The sequence below is a fragment of the Dermochelys coriacea genome, chromosome 1 (assembly GCF_009764565.3).
Source record: "Dermochelys coriacea isolate rDerCor1 chromosome 1, rDerCor1.pri.v4, whole genome shotgun sequence".
Lineage (NCBI taxonomy): Eukaryota > Metazoa > Chordata > Testudines > Dermochelyidae > Dermochelys > Dermochelys coriacea.
Window position 1 is genome coordinate 304,279,728 of NC_050068.2, and position 17,993 is coordinate 304,297,720.

At 42.0% G+C, this 17,993-nt stretch overlaps 1 long non-coding RNA gene across 1 annotated transcript in view; it reads right to left on the reverse strand.

Annotated features, from left to right (window-relative positions):
* Positions 1 to 16,173, reverse strand: part of LOC122456354 — a 67,568-nt gene extending 51,395 nt beyond the window's left edge. Inside the window, exons 1-2 of the long non-coding RNA XR_006275228.1 lie at positions 15,804 to 16,173; positions 9,580 to 9,686 (exon numbers count right to left, since the gene is read on the reverse strand). This is a non-coding gene — a long non-coding RNA (uncharacterized LOC122456354). The remainder of the gene's footprint in view (positions 1 to 9,579; positions 9,687 to 15,803) is intronic.
* Positions 16,174 to 17,993: the final 1,820 nt, after the last annotated feature.

The following is a 17,993-nucleotide window of genomic DNA, read 5'->3' on the forward strand; positions in this document are numbered from 1 at the left end:
GCAGATTTATTTTTGTTAATCCTTCCATTTAGTTTGAACTGAATTAGCTCATGATCACTTGAGCCAAGATTGTCCCCTACAACCATTTCTTCTATGAGGTCCTCGCTACTCACCAAAATTAAATCTAAAATGGCATCCCCTCTAGTCGGTTCAGCAACTACTTGTTGAAGGAATCCATCAGCTATCGCATCTAGGAAAATCTGAGCCCTATTATTATTACTAGCACTGGTCCTCCAGTCTATATCTGGGAAGTTAAAGTCTCCCATGATCACGCAGTTTCCATTAGTATTTACTTTATTAAAGACATCAAAAAGGGCTCTATCCATAACCAAATTAGATCCCGGAGGTCTATAGCACACCCCAAGCACTATCATAGGAGAGGCTTTACTAGTTTTCTTCCCCAATGTAATTTTTGCCCAGACAGACTCTGTCTTATCCATTGCATCGCTTCTTATTTCTTTACATTCTAACTCATCGTTGATACACAATGCTACTCCATCCCCTTTACCTTTGTTTCTGTCTTTCCTAAACAGCACATACCCTTCAATACCTGTAGTCCAGTCATGACTACTATTCCACCATGTTTCTGTTATCCCTATAATATCTGGTTTCACTTCCTGCACCAGTAGCTCTAGTTCCTCCATTTTGTTACCTAGACTCCTCGCATTGGTGTATAAACATCTTAATTTTTGCTGTTTGGCCTCGCTCACATTTTGTACCCTATTAGGCACAGTCATTCTACAGCCATTATAACCTATTAGACTAGTATCCACACCGCCCTCGCTCCTTATATACATTCTCCTACCCATGGCTGTATCCTTTCTTACTTCATCTTCTTCCCTCTCAATGCTAAAATCTGGCGTGGAGATTTTCCGGACATCTCCCATCCATCTCCCCCCAATTCCTAGTTTAAAGCTCTCTTTATCAGTTGTGCCAGCCTCGATCCTAGAAGTCTATTTCCTTCCCTACTCAGATGAAGTCCATCCCGAGAGAACTGACCTCTGTCCGTGAATGCCTCCCAGTGGCCATACATCCCAAAGCCCTCCTTATAGCACCACTGCCTAAGCCATCTGTTGACAGTCATAATCTTGTCACACGTTTGTTGCCCTTCTCTAGGAACAGGAAGGATCCCGCTAAAGATCACCTGAGCCTCAATTTCCTTAAGTGTCTTCCCCAGCCTAGTATAGTCTCCCTTGATACTTTCCAGCGAGAATCTGGCTGTATCATTTGTTCCCACATGAAGGATAATTAGGGGATTCTTTCCCGCTCCCTTGAGGATCCTTTTCAACCTCAGGTCTACATCCCTTATCTTAGCACCCGGAAGACAGCACACCCTTCTATTCTCAGGATCAGCTCTAGTTACAGGCCTGTCTATTCTTCTCAATAAAGAGTCCCCGATCACATAGACCTGCCTTTTCCTGGTGACAGTGATATTCTCCAGTCTCTCCCCTGTTCCCTCTGGCTGCAAGTTCTTTCCATTCCTATTTTCCCTTACAATTCTCTTCAACCCATCCTGTATCCTCCTGGGGCTCATAATTGGTGTAGTCTCCCTTGACTCTTCCCCTTTTTCTATAGGGCTAGCCTCTCTTCTCTTCTTCCTTACCCTTCCACCTTCAGCGACTACCTGCTGAGCCCCTTCATTTTCCAACTCTGCAAACCTGTTCCTAAGCTCTATTTCTCCTTCACTAGCCCGTCTTTTTCTCTGCCTGGTTCTTTGAGTCACATGTTTCCACTGACCACTTTCCTCATCCAGTCTCTCCTCAAAATTCCCCAGCCCTGCTTCCATCCGAGAGTCTGAGCTTTTCCCTTCAGATACCTCATATCTTTGCTCCATCATCTGCTCAAACCCCTTCCTAAACTCAACGAGACTTTCCACCTGCATCTCCAAACCTCGGATCTTTTCCTCCATCAGCTCTATCAGACGGCATTTCATGCCGACAAAACTCTTACCGGTTCCCCCCTCCAGGATCATGTACATACCACAGCTTCCACATCCAGTCATCCTCAATGTGTCTTTCACTGCAGGAGTCACTCCCACAGCTTCCTCTGTATCTGTCATCTCCTTCCCACCTAAATCCTGTTAATCTGGGAAACACAAGCCACACCAAAAAGAACACCCCCCCAGCAAAAGCAAACCCCAAACAAGCACCACAAGTCAAACTCCCCTGTTTAGAGCTCTGTTTGCTAGCTCCTGTGCCGCTGCAGCTGTCTGTGCCTCTCTGTGTTTCAAAACCCCTTTCATACTGCACACAGCTGCTAATGCTTACAGTTGGGGGACAGGCTTTCACATGGCAGTCCCCTGAATCTGAGAATGTAGCAGTGGAAGTTGAGGCTGGAAAAGTTGTTACAGAGATGAATCCCCAATTTGAACAGAATGGGCAGGCTCTGCCTCAGCCAGCAAATTCCATAGAAACAGTAGGTGTTCCTCAGGGGCTGACTGAGAGGAGTCCCTCCATGGAGGTTGGGAGAAAATCCAGGGAGAGAAAAGCCCGAAAAGATTTGAGTGGGAATAAAATTCCTTTATGTTGATGATATGAAATTATTCTAACAAAGACACCATACAGCTGTAAATAGTTAAGTTTGAATCCTTTTGTAATTTGTTAAATTATTTTTTCGTTCTGTTTGGGATTGGTTATTCGGTGTCATCTTTTCTGACCTCATCAGGCTGATGAGCAAAGCTGGTGGGGTTATTATGAGCTGGGTGAAACCTTGCTAAAGGATGAGTTAAAACCTAAATCAAACTGATGTGTGAATGAGTCTTCAATTTAACTGTCATAAAAGACAGGTAGGGGCCATATCTACAACAAAGCTTAATAGAGGCTGCCCAGCAATTAGCACCGGGTGGGGAATTTCTACTGGGTATTGTGACCAAGTGTAGGGGTGTGTGTGAGAGATAGAAAGGGAGAAAGAGAACACATGGAAACTCAAGACAATCAAGAATAGACAAAGAGGCAGAGGCCAAAAGCAAGCAAGCCTAGCAAGCCGAGAGCAGTGTGAGATGACCCTGGAAAAAGCTGGAGAGAGAGCTTTTTGGTCTGGTGTTCGCTAAAGAGGCTTGGAGGATATCAGATAAAAACTGTTCCTTGTGCATTCAGAGACACAGGACTTCGTACATTCTTTGTAAATAAATAAAGCTGCATCAGAGAAATACTATAATCAATTTCTACTCCCAACTGGAATAACCCAAGGCCCCAAAATTTGACTAGCCACTTCGATCAAAAAGGGGCAACATTACAAAGAATGTGATGAGGACTTTCTGTAATTAGGCCTATGTACATAAAATTTGCCACATCATCTTTCTGGTGAGGGTCTCCCTCAATCTCTTTTGTGAAGGCTGTTCCCTGTGTATGGAATAATTAAATATGCATTGGGCTACAGAGATATAAGAATGAGTCTCTAGTCTGGTGGTTAGACTATACACCTGATAGGTGGAAGACCTGTTTTCAAACTCCTGCTTCACATCAAGCAGAAGGGACCTGTCAGGTTTAATCCATTAAATGTGTGTCGTGTTAATTTTTTATCATTCTAGTTTCTTAATTAAAATGCTGTGAGGTATCAAGTCAAATACTTTACAGAAGTCTAGGGATATTACATCAACATTATTGTCTTGATCAGCTAACAGGGCGTAGCCGTGTTAGTCTGTATCCACAAAAACAATAAGGAGTCCAGTGGCACCTTAAAGACTAACAGATTTATTTGGGTATAAGCTTTCGTGGGTAAAAAACCCACTTCTTCAGATGCATGGAGTGAAAATTACAGATGCAGGCATTATTATACTGACACTGCCTGCATCTGTAATTTTCATTCCATGCATCTGAAGAAGTGGGTTTTTTACCCATGAAAACTTATGACCAAATAAATCTGTTAGTCTTTAAGGTGCCACCTGACTCCTTGTTGATCAACTAAATTTGCCTTCTGTGGAAAAAAGATAGCCAGTTAATTTGACAAGATCTATATGGGTATTGATGTTCTTCATTCCTCACTTTCCTCCACCCTCTCTTTCCCCTCTCTCTCATCACAAAGTCTGCCCTGCCAATGTCCAGCCCTGGATCACCCCAATATCCACTTCCTCCACTCCTGCTCTTATGGTGCAGTGTGTTTCAAGCAGTAATCCTGTGACCAGACTGAATTCCCCATTACAAATGTGTTCTCTCCCCAGTCAATTATGCCATCTTCCTATATAAACAAATCCACTCCTCCAACATAAATGTACTCCAGGCCTGCAATTCCAGCTGCCTTTTCCCCACTCCTCAAATCATCCCTTCCTTATGCCTCACCTTCTCTCTCTGCACAGCATCTTGCTGATTTCTTTCAAGAAAAAGTTGACAAAATACAAAGTGATCTTCTCTCTCTCCCCTTCACCTGTTTTCCCTTCCTCTCTTATAGCTCTCTCCTTCTCCTTCTCAGTCACAGATACTGTAATTTCTCATCTGCTGTCCTCCTCTTACCCTTTCTCTGATCCTAATGACTCATCCCACCCCACCTCTTGATCTCCTTCATGCTCTCTCATGTCCCTTCTCTTTCTCATCTCCGTAACCTCTCACTCTCCTCTGGCTCTTTCCCTTCACAGTACAAACATATTTTAGTCTCTTCCATCATTTTTAAAAAATCAAAAAAACACACATTTGCAGCTCCACCTGCCTCTCTAACTACTGTCCTATTTCCCTTTAATCTCTAAGTTTATTGAACACATTGTTTACAGTTGCTGTCTGGAGTTCCTCCTCCAATTCTGTCTTACTCCCTCTCCAATCTGGCTTCCACCCTTAACTTGCAGATGTTCTCACCAAAGTCTCTAATGACCTTTTCTTAGCCAAATCTCAGAATCATCCTCATCCTCCAGCCTCAGCCTCATCCTCCTTGACCTGTCAGCTGTCTTCAACACAATTGGTCATGCTCTTCTTCTTTAAATCTCATCCTCCCTTGGCTTCTGTGACTCTGTTCTCTCCTGGTTCTCCTCCTACCTCTCTAATTGCTTCTTCAGCATGTCTTTTGGAGGATCCACCTCATCCCACCTCCAGCTTTCTGTGGGGCTTCCACAAGGCTCTGTTGTTGGTCCCATTCTCTTCTCCCTCTACCCTTTATTTCTGGGTAATCTCATCCACAAACACAAATTCAACTGCCATCTCTATGCAGACGACTCTCAGATCTATCTCTACTTCAGACCTGTCTCCTTCTACCCAAACTAAATCGTGACCTGCCTTTCTAATATTTCCTTGTGGATGTGTAGCCATTGGATTAAGCACAACATGGCTAAAACTAAGCTTTTCATCCACCATGCCCCAGAGCCTTCTCTGCTATCTCCTTTCTCGATTACTGTGGCCAATACCATCATCTAGCCCAGGGGTGGGCAAACTATGTCCTGGGGGCCACATCCGGCCCTTCAGATGTTTTAATCTGGCCCTCAAGCTCCCGCCAGGGAGCAGGGTCCAGAGCTTGCCCCCCGCTCCAGCCGGGGAGTGGGGTTGGCCCTGTTCCGCATGTGCTGTGGCTCTGCACGGCTCCCAGAAGCAGTGGTCCTACGCTCCGGTCCTATGTGTAGGGACAGCCAGGGAGTTCCGCATGCTGCCCCCCACCCCAAGCACGGCCCCCACAGATCCCATTAGCTGGGAACCCATGGCCTTAATAAACGCAGTCTTGCCTCACTCATATCCATTTAGAATGCTACTGCAAAGATCAGTTTCCTAGCCCATCACTTTGCCTATGTCACCTCTCTCTTACCATCCCTCTACTGGCTTCTTTTTCTCTATTGTATCAAACATAAGCTACTTGTTTTCAATTTCAAGGCCTTTCATGGCCTATCCCCACCCTACCTATCATGTCTCATTCAGTATCAAAGGGTCAAAAAGCTTCTGATCAACCCATGATGCGCCTCCATTGTCCATTTGTTAAATTTTCAAACGAGAACATTCATATTTTGTCCCATGCTGCCCTCACTCTTAAGGAGGTACTCCTCTTAAATAACACTCATTATTTTCCTGGAAGTATCTCCTTCAAACTCTCCTTTGTTGTGATGACTACAAAAACATGACAACAGTTAGGCTGCTGGTGTGCTGATGCCACTGTCTATCATGCTGTCCAAGTTATCTTATTGTACTCACCCATCTGTCTGTATCCATCTCTGCTCTTATACTTGGATTTTATGCTGTTTAGGGCATAGACTGTATTTGTATAGCACCTAGCAAAGTGGAGTTCTGGTCATAACTAGGGCTCCTAGGTGATATGATAATACAAATACTTATTAATTATTTATTTTCCATACACCCATGTTGATTGGCATTAATTATATTACCCTCCCAAAATCCTTTATTAATCCATCCCCAGACTGGCCCTTCCATTATTTTGCCCAGGATCGCTGGCAGGCCTATAATTCAGTTGTTCTCATTTAGTTTTTTAAATATTGGTACTACATTACTTTCTTCCAGTTTTCTGTAACCAGTGTTATAAGAATTTTTGTAAATCAACATTAATGAACAGGAACTCCTCCAGCAACTCTTCTGAAACTCTTGAGTGCAAGTTATCTGAACCTGTTTTTTAAAAATAATTCTAACTTTAGTAGCTGCTGTTTAATACCCTCCTGAGTTACTATTGTAATGGAAAGTGTTTCATTATCATCATATGATATGACTACATTATCTGACTTTTTCCAAAATACAGAACAGAAATATTTATTGAACATTTCTGCCTTTTCTGCATTGTTACTGAGAATGCCACTGAGAATTTCCATCAAGTAATGGACCATTAGTGTTGTGGGGATTGCTTTTGTTCCTAACATACTTAACCCTCCTCCCCCACAACCCGCTCCTCCTCACTGTCCTTAACTCTGCTGGTTATAGATAACTTCTTGTGTCATTTTGTTTTCCTTACCAGTTTTTCTACAATTGTGAGCTTCTGATTTATATTCATTAATATCAACTTCCCCTTTCTTTCATTTGTTATATATATTTTATAGCTGCTTTCACTTCTCCTCAAAGTCAGATTGTTTTCTAACGAGTGTGCTTTCCTTCTCAGTTGTGAGACTGGGGCTTTTCAGGCATCTGGTAAAATGTTCTGAAACAATTCCCAACTATTATTAACACTTTTCAGATTAAAGTCTTTCTCCCATTTGATTTGCTCATAGTTGTTTTCAACTTTGTGAAATTGGCCCTTTTAAAGCACCAAGTTTTGTTGTTGTTTTTTGCTGGTTTGGACTTTATTCTGTTTGTACATAACAAATGTGATGAAGTCATGATCTCTTGTACTTAAGACAGAACTAAAAAATAGTGGTATGATCAATCCCTCCTGTCAAGATGAGGTCCAATATAGAATTCTCCCCATGTTGGATGCAACACTTTTTGAGTTAGGAAATTGTCATTTATAATATTTAGAAATTATGGGAACTGGCAGCATGAGACCTCCAATATATGTCACTCAGACTGAAGTCCTCCATAAGAATGCAGCTTCCCCTCCCCTCCCATAAATATAGATAGATGCTTAAGGAGCTGGTCATCCTGTTCCTTAGTGTGATTTGCAGACATCTGAACCTCATTATGTGCTTTCTCTGTTAGGACATTGATTCATAAGCATTCAAGATCATTTGCTTTTGAGTTGTCAGTGAGTCAGAAACAGGTAATGCCATTTTTGACTTAGAGTGGCATTCCTCTCCCCTTTTGCCCACTTAAGCCTTCCTAAATAGGTTATAGCCATTGATTTTAACATTCCAGTCATGTGAATCTTACCACCAGATTTCAGTAATACCATTTAGGTTGAAGTTATGCTCTTAAATGAGCAGTTCCAATTCCTCTTGTTTGTTACCCAGGCTCTTAGAATTGTTATATAGGCAATTAAACATTTTCTTCTCTTCTCTTCACATCCTTTGGTGTCCTGATTAATTTTGTTATCAGCATCTTGATTGAGTGTTCATTTGTTCCTCCTTTTCACCCTCCCCTTTTGTTATTAGAGTTAACGGTTTCATTGCTGATCATTTTAGGAAAAAAATCCCGCTATAACAATTTGCTTATCCATCAGTGTCAGATGCAGTAGTGGGTATATTGGAGCAGGACAGTGAGGCATGTGTTGCTCTTTAGGGTTGCTGTTGTGGTTAACTGGGACTTCAAGCCTCCTGCAGAACACGTTAAAGTCAATTCCATGCCTGTCTGACTACAAGGGAGAGGGAAGAGAAGATTCATCCCTTTCTTTGTGCAAAACACTTCACTGGTCTCATGTGCTCTAGGAGCCCCGCAATGACCACTGGCAAAGGTTCTCTGTCATGTAACAGAAACTCCTATCAGGCTAACAAATTTACTATACCTAACACATTGTGTCATGGCATATATTTATAAATGTTATATAAGGTATCACATGAAAATATATAGCACATTGGTCATTAATATTGTGAAATGAACATATAACACTATCGGAGGAATTATAGATACTTACTGATCTTGTCTTACTAAGATCTTACTTACTAAGGTCTTGTCTACACTGCAACGTTGTCGACAAAACTTTTGTCTTTCATGGGTACTTTAAAAAGCCCCTCCCGTCCAAGAAAGACAACAGTTTTGCCAACGCGGGGCTCGAAGTATTTGCTGACAAAATACCGGCAGAGAGCGTTCACACACTCTGACTTTTAGCAACAAGGCTGTGTCGACACAGGTTTTATTCCAGATAGGAGGGGAGTTAGTTATCTCCCTGTCTCTAATGTAAATTAAGCAGGTTTAGCCAAAGACTGTGGAGGTTATATTTGCATATTGAGGCAACAGGAAAAGCAAATTATCAGAAAATCAACATAGACAGCATGACAACAACACTCAGAAGAACAAACAGTGGGAGAGAGGGACTTTGTCTGGGGGTATGTTTCAAAGGATACATTTCAAAGGGGTACTGGACTATAAGAACGGGGGGAAAGACATGGTTTTATCCATTTACTGAAAAAAACCGCTGTGGGCATAAGGGAATCATGAAAATATGGACCCTAATATGACTGAATACCAGCAAGTTCTACAGAAAAGTTTTAGGTGAGGGATTGTTTTAGGTCAGATTAACTTCTTGTAGAACCAGAATATTTTTTATTACCTGTTACTGTTTCTATTATCTTTGCCTACTATCACTTAAATATCTGTTCTTTACTAATAAACTTATTCTTGATTTGACTATAAGCTCTTCTTAGTATTGTAATACTAAACTGTGGCTCCTCAGCTGAGGTAGCAGGCTGGTGTGCATACTGTCTCTTTGGAAACAGCAGACTCTGTAATTTCTGTGAGTGTTCAGTGGTAAGTGCTGGACACTATAGAGGAATGCTCTTCCAGGGGCTTCAGGGCTGAGGGTACAAGGCAAAAACCTGGTAGAGCTTTGGAGGAGACTGTTTGGGAATCTCCTAGGCTAGGGAGATGTCACCTAGTTTAGCTCCAGCAAGTCTCTTTTTTTGCTAAGGCTGAAGGATAACAAGGTCACCCATTGTTCTGGGTTCCCCGAGAAAGTGTCACTCCTCATAAGTGTCCCAAACCTCCCTCCAATTTCTACAATGTAGTTATGTCTTAGAATTTCCATTGTGCCACTCATCATATAGCAGAAACCTTGCTGCAGATTTTAGGTACTGCTTACCTTGGAGGCCCACTCCTGCTCCCATTGAAGTCAATAGATGAACTGGCAGATCAGCTCCTAGAATGCTCTCTCTTAAGCCAACATTGTGACAAAGGGCACCGGTTTCCCTGTTACATTAAATATAATAACATACTGTAAGTAAGAAGTTTGCAGACACATGGGAAGTAGAAGAGCAGTAGGGGGTATCTCCTTTCTCCTCAAAGACCACATAGGGTGGGATCCACAAAGGGACATAGGTGTTGCAACACTGAGCATCATGGCACCTAACTGACAGATGCCTAGAAAATCACAGGAATAACACTGTAATCCACAAAGGTCAGGTGAGCCACCTAGGCTTCCTACAGAATGAATGGGGAGTGATAGGCACCTAAGAATGTGATCCACAAAAGCCAGAATGCAAGGCGGAGAGCTGCTTAAACTACCCAATGGGAGATGCTGACAACAGCTATGTGTGCTAAGACCCTTCAGAGATAGGCACCTAAGTCCAGGCTGCAGGGAGGTGCCTAGCTCTGCTTATCAATCCACAACTGGGAATCCACTGCCTGGAGTCAGGTGGCTTGGGCACCTAGGCATGGGTGGCGGGTATCATAGGCTGGGGGAGGCTGTGTATCCCCAACAGCCTGGTGTGGCCCTGCCCACACTCTGTCTCCAGGGGCCAGCCCTCCCCTGCAGTTCCCCATGCTCTACCCTGGACCAGGCTGGCTGGGGCTGGCCAGCGTGCCTCCCGCAGGGACTCAGGGCAGCTGGAGCTGGGGCCCTGCTGCCTGCCTGGCACTCAGATTGCAACAACTGGCACTCCCGGGCTCGGTGTGCTGCAGCCATGCTGCCTGGCCACCTGGTGCTCTGGGGTTGGGAGTGCTGCAGCTCTGCTGCCTGGTTGCTCAGTGCACCGAGGCTGGGGGTGCTGTGGAAAACACCGCCTGGCCACCCAGGACACCAGGGCTGGGGGCAGCTGCCTGGTGCACCAGGGCTGGGAGCACTACGGCTGCACCACCCGGAGCTGGGCTGGGGTTGGGGGTGCGCTGGGCTCCTGTGCGGGAGGGGGACCAAAGCAAAGGGGGAGCAGTGGGGCCTTGGGCACAAGGGGAGGGGCCAGGGGCTAGCCTCCCCCAACAGCCCGGTCATCAGATACCCATGCACCTAGTCACTTCTTTGAGGGAATTAGTTAGGTGGCTGTCTTGCTTCACACACAAAACAGCTGGAGGAAAAGGAAGTGGTGGTGGTGCCCCTCTTACAACTTTTAGCTCAGAGGCTAGAGCACTTGCTTGGGATGACTGTTCTACTGTGGATAAATACTTAAACAGTTGAGTAGTGGTTAGGGCACCCAATTAGCAGGTGGGAGACCCGGGTCCAGTCCCCCTCCTCCAGTGACGCTTTTATTATTTATCTACACAGTGGAACAGCTTCAACAAGAGAGATTGAGGAAGCCCCATATCAGAATATCCCAGGGCTCAGTAGTTCAGGCACTCCCTGAGAGGTGGGGGCCCCCCTGCTCAAATGCTTTCTTCTCCTCTAGCTCAACGAGGGAATAAAATTTGGGTATCCCACAACCCTGCTGAGTGCTTTAACTACTGGGTTAAAAGTTATAAGGTGGGCACCCCCTTATTTTCCAGAAAGATTTTAAATGGGACCTAATCTGTAGGTGGGCCTCTGAGCATGCCTACTGGATTGGATTGGGACCCACACACAATTTAGGCAGTCTGAACTCCTATTTTCCCTGCTTTGTGAATCAAGCTAGAAGACTAGAACAAGGCAACAGTGTGCATGTCCAGATATAGAGACAGGGAAGCCCAGGGAACCTTTACTTTGAAAATGTAGGTGCTCACCAAGCTTAGGCACCTACAGGGGTTGATGAGAGTTCTGTGGATCACAGTGGAACCAAAACAGGGATTTAGGTGCCTAAGTCCAGAGTTTAGGCACCTAAGTACCTTGCGAATCTGGCCTTACTCCTTTCCCTTTATTCTGTGAACAGTCAGTATAGGCACAAAATAGAGGCTCTTTTGCATTCTTGTGTCCCAGCAATGGTGCTGTAGAGCTAGATTTTCAATAGAGTTCAAAGCCGAAGTTCAGTTCTGTTCCCACTTAGGCAACTAAATAAAGACCAGATTTTCAAGACCAAGAAACTCCCATTGTGACATGGCCAGATTTTCAAAAGGTGTGCTGAACATTTTTGAAAATCTGGCCACTTATTTTAATTCCTAAATTGGGGGTGACTTCTTTTGAAAAGCTGGCCCAGAGGGAGCACGTGGACAGAGCACTGTTTTGTTGATTAAAAAACCTCTGATTCTCATATTATTAACATTTTTACCATAGTTTTCTTAATTGTTAGGAACAAAGAATAAATAATTCTAGTAAATGCATTGTGACAGGGTGTATAGACCTTATGCAAGAAATCATCAGGCACCTGGACTAAGTTAAGGAAGTTTATTTTATTTAAGCAGGTAAAGAGTTAAAACTCTAGCATGTAATAGGTCAAGCCTCAGTTGGAGACTCTCATTTGGGAGAATGGAACTCTGCAGCCAACTAAGTGATGACTGGACAAAGAGAAGAAGTAGGAACTGAGTGTTATAAAGAGGATTTGGCTGGTGTCTAAAGGTAGTTGTTTGTCATTGTGAAAAGAAGTGAAGTCCATTCCCCAAAATTAGGCTGCTATGAGTAAGAAGCATTTCTTAGAATAGTTATTTTTTTCTTTTTATGATCAAATATAAAATCATCAGTCACCTGACTGTTAGGAATCCTTAAGACTTTAGATGGAACCTGCTCTTTTTATGCATTGTCTGTCTGTCCTAGAAAGTGTGTTTTTTCTGAGCTGCTTATTTCTTTATACTGTATTGCTCACTAGACAACAGGGTAAAGACTAACATGATATAGAACTTGCTACAACTTCCAGATTTGTTGATTGTGCTTGAGGCAGAATTGCACTCTGGCTCCTTTTAGCTATTTTGGCTCTATATTACCATAACAGTAAAGAAGCTGTTTTTGTTTGTTGTTTAAATGCAAATTGACTACCAAAAAAAAAAAGGCAAACCCCCCTCCCCCCCAATAAGCAATATGTTGAGTAAGAAGGTAGTATTCAAACAGTTACTCTTCTGACTCTATTTCAATGTTAGCTTGTTTGGCAAGTTCTGTTTCTGCTCTGGTGACATAAAAGTGTGTAATTCAAATCTAAAGATGGTATTTCTCTAAAGATACAAATTCTGTGACTGAGTCACTGCAGCCCTCTTACATAAAGCTTCTACAAAAATAGGGCTTGTTTAGTTAGTGTTTGACTGGTGTAATACTCATGTGTCTGACCATATTAATAGCATTCATTGTCTCTTTTTCAGTTTACTTCTGAAACTCATAAATTTGACCCAAGTGTTTGTTGGTGGTATGTTTATTTTCTGTGCCCTGTGTAGAGATAGTTTCTTAAGAGCCCCATATCCCTGATGGTGGGGAAAAAAATTCTAAAATGCCTGGAATGTTGTGAAAAATTGGCAGAGGCCATGAAACTGGACCTAGTTTTTGCGCTGGGCCCAGTGAATAAAGAGAGAGCGAGGAGCAGAGATTCCCATCAGTCATAGTGGAGAAGTTCTTCTAGTTTCTACAAATGAATTCTGCTGTGATGAAGCTTCAGGAACAACAAAAGCAGCTTGAATCAAAGTGAAAGAACTGCAAATATCTGAACATAAAAAAACTGAGGAAGAACAAGGTGTAACCGTGCCTCTGTGGGTCACAACTGAGAATACCAAATTCAGAACAAATTGCTTAGAAACACATAGATACTAAAGTCAGAAGGGACCATTCTGATCATCTAATCTGACCTCTTGCACAACGCAGGCCACAGAATCTCACCCACCCACTCCTGCGAAAAACCTCACCTATGTCTGAGCTATTGAAGTCCTCAAATCGTGGTTTAAAGACTCCAAGGAGCAGAGAATCCTCCATCAAGTGACCCGTGCCCCATGCTACAGAGGAAGGCAAAAAACCTAAAGAGCCTCTTCCAATCTGCCCTGCAGGAAAATTCCTTCCCGACCCCAAATATGGCGATCAGCTAAACCCTGAGCATATGGGCAAGATTCACCAGCCAGATACTACAGAAAATTCTTTCCTGGGTAACTCAGATCCCACCTATCTAATATCCCATCACAGGCCATTAGGCCTATTTATCATGAATACCAAAATCCCATTATCCCATCATACCATCTCCTCCATAAACTTATCAAGTTTAAACTTAAAGCCAGATAGATCTTTGCCCCCACTGCTTCCCTTGGAAGGCTATTCCAAAACTTCACTCCTCTGATGGTTAGAAACCTTTGTCTAATTTCAAGTCTAAACTTCCTGGTGGCCAGTTTATATCCATTTGTTCTTGTGTCCACATTGGTACTGAGCTTAAATAATTCCTCTCCCTCTCTGGTATTTATCTCTCTGATATATTTATAGAGAGCAATCATATCTCCCCTCAACCTTCTTTCAGTTAGGCTAAACAAGCCAAGCTCCTTGAGTCTCCTTTCATAAAACAAGTTTTCCATTCCTCGGATCATCCTAGTAGCCCTTCTCTGTACCTGTTCCAGTTTGAATTCATCCTTTCTAAACATGGGAGACCAGAACTACATACAGTATTCCAGGTGAGGTCTTCACCAGTTCCTTGTATAATGGTACTAAAACCTCCTTATCCCTTCTGGAAATACCTCTCCTGATGCATCCCAAGACCGTATTAGCTTTTTTCACGGCCATATCACATTGGCAGCTCATAGTCATCCTATGATCAACTAATACTCCAAGGTCCTTCTCCTCCTCCATTACTTCTAATTGATGCATCCCAAGCTTATAACTAAAATTCTTCTTAGTAATCGCTAAATGCATAATCTTACACTTCTCACTATTAAATTTCATCCTATCACTATTACTCCAGTTTACAAGGTCATCCAGATCCTCCTGTATGATATCCTGGTCCTTCTCTAAATTGGCAATATCTCCCAGCTTTGTACTATCTGCAAACTTTATTAGCACACTCCCACTTATTGTGCTGAGGTCAGTAATAAAAAGATTAAATAAGATTGGTCCCAAAACTGATCCCTGAGGAACTCCACTGGTAACCTCCCTCCAGCCTGACAGTTCACCTTTCAGTATGACCCTCTGTACTCTCCCCTTTAACCAGTTCCTTATCCACGTTTCAATGTTCATATTGATCCCCATCTTTTCCAATTTAACTAATAATTCCCCATGTGGCACGGTATCAAACGCCTTACTGAAATCTAGGTAAATTAGATCCACTGCGTTTCTTTTGTCTAAAAAATCTGTTACTTTCTCAAAAAAGGAGATCAGGTTGGTTTGGCATGATCTACCTTTTGTAAAACCATGCTGTATTTTGTCCCATTTACCATTGACTTCAATGTCCTTAACTACTTTCTCCTTCAAAATTTTTTCCAAGACCTTGCATACTACAGATGTCAAACTAACAGGACTGTAGTTGCCCGGATCACGTTTTTTCCCTTTCTTAAAAATAGGAACTATATTAGCAATTCTCCAATTATACGGTACATACATCCCAAAACTGGCAGTTATTCTTCCATAAGATATACCAAATCAGCAACAAAAGTAAGCATCTGTCTCACCACACTGGCTAACAAGAAGTCAGGAAAGCAGTTTCCTTAGGTATTCCAGTCCTGGGTACAACACCCAGACACTAGACTTAAAGATGAGTGGTTCTTTAAAACCAGTTTCATCAAATAAAAGGTTCTTCTGATCCCAAAGGACCAGCCACACACCCAGGTCAATAGACAAATTAGATTTTACCCAAAAATCACACTGTTGCCAATCCTTTAGTATCTAAAATCTAAAGGGGAAAAAAAGGTGAAGAATAAAATTGGTTAAAGGAATCAAATACATACAATAAATGCAAAGTTCTTGGTTCAGGCTTGTAGCAGTGATGGAATAAACTGCTGTCTTAAATCAGGTCTCTGGCTGCTTCCAAATCATTGGAAGGTCCTTAGTCCATTAGTTAGAATGCTCCCATTAGCATAAGCTCATAGTCTAGAGGTATGAGCAGGAAAGAGGCAAAATGGAGGTGTTTCCAGGGCCTTTTATAGCTTCTGCCATGTGGAGGGAAACCCATTGTTTCCAAAAAAGCCCTCAGCACAGCTAGTGGAAAATTAGAAGTAAAAGATGGAGTTTGGAGTCACGTAGGCAAGTCACATGTCCATGCACAATTCCGTATAGACACAGTGGAAGCCATTATGTACCTCAAACAGCATGTTCACAGGAAAGTCTATTCAGGGTAGGTTGGCATCTTCCATTGTGAGTTCAATGTTCTTTTGATGGGCCACTCAAGTTTGAATAATCCCTCCAAGATGTGCTGGCTAGCTACCTTGTGGACTACCTAGGAGCAAACATTTTGAAATACAGGTATAGAGCCAACAGTCATAACTTCAAATACCAAAATGGTATATGCATACAAATAGCATAATCATAACTAGATCTACATGGTCATATTTTAATCAGACATCACACAAGGATTACATTAAAATAATTTCAGATTGCATACTCTTTAGCAAACACCATCCCCCTCATAATTCTGGAAGAAAGTTCAAGGTTCATTTTCTCTTCTCTCCCTCTTAAAAAAAACAAATAAACAAAAAACTCTGAAGTTCAAAATATGTAAAACTCGCCCTTGGCATCAGAAGTCCTTCTCCCTAAATTTACATGTGAATCAGATACATTGATGGTACCTATAAGTACATAGAGTTCCTCCCCAATCCTGTCAACACTTAACTTTGCATGAATTGAATGGACTATTCATGTGTGTAAAGCTACTCAGTTTGTATAGGTTTGGTAGGGTGGCCCTGGGCTTTACTGTGGGAATTCATTGAAAGTATAGCAGCCTTCAAAGTTTTTCTGCCTTTGACTAAAGTAAAGCTTTCTTGTACACAACTACCTAACATTTGTGGCCCAGGACATTTACTTGAAATCACTAAATGGCTAATTTTGTCAAAGTTTGGCCACACAAGGGAGGAAAAATCTGGAAACCATTGTAGATTTAATCTTGACATGTACATGCAAAATGCATTGATACATGTTCTTGTGCTTTTACAGTTCATCCAGCAGTCTAAGATTTGAACCTGACTTGTGTCATCTCCCTAAATAAAATCTCCTAGGAATAGAATCACAGAAATTAGAATTTGAAGTTTTACATTAATCTATTCCTCACCAATGTAGAATTATTCCAGAAAGCATCCTTTCTGTCCCTATAGGTAAAAGTATTGCTCGTTGATGACAGGTTTGATCAAACTATCTGTTGTCCATGTGTGTGAGTCCCCCCCCCCCCCAGCAATACTAATTATTTGGTTAGCAATTTGGTTGCTGCCTTTATTATGTCAAAATGAAATAGTATTAAGACAGACCTAGAATTATAAAAAATACAAATACTGAAAAAGTTAATTGTTAGACATTCAAGTTTTTGCCAGATGTGCCAATAGGATCTATAATTTATCATTTTGGTTGGGCTAGTTGTCTGCCAAACTGGAGCAAATATTATTGGATTTCCTGTGTTCAGTTAAGTGTCAAACATCTCTCTGGTCCATTCAGAAATCTTAGCTTTTGATACTAACCCGAAGAGCTCAGTTGATTGTGGTGAAGGTATAAAATGCAATTGTTTCTGAACATTGGTAAATAAAGGCATGCTTAAAATATTTCTCTCCAAGATAATGTTTCACAAAAAATGGGAGTCTCTAGATGAAACTGACTTTTTTTGGAGATGTCAAGCTGAAAATGAAACCAACACACTAAGCATCAACATTTATCCCAGACATACTGTAAACTTACTTTATTGGTGTGTCAAGAAACTAGATTGGGAAACAGGATTTACATGAATCTATTAAACTGTCATACTCACTTAAAAGAATCCAAAGCACCCTGAAGGTAGCTAAAACTAATTACAGTATAAGCATGATGTACACCTGCAAAATGTCAGGCTGAATACATGGCATTGGGCTAAGACTTTCCACAGCTGGAGAAACACAAACTTAAATTCTGCAGTTGATTTTACTTTATCCATTAACATGCTCTGAATACAGATTGCCATTCTTGGCTCTCCACTTTCCTAAGGCAGATGGAAAAATAGCAACTGTGATAAATTGATTGTAAGTTTTCGCTGTAGTTTGTTTTAAGTACTACTTTGGCCTCTACTCAAATGTTCTCTTCTACCTTCCCTTGAGTAGTAATATACCTTTTGAATTACAAAATACCCCTGCACCAGAAGATGCTAAAGAAACTAGGTCCACTTTTTTGCCAATAGTTATGGTAAATGGAAATGCTGTAATTTAAGGACTTACTGACAGACCTAAAAAGATCTGGAGCTTAATGGAGAACCTTTATGGTGACATCTGTATTCAGTAGCATCAAATCATTGGCCGGTTTCATATAATAATACAGTT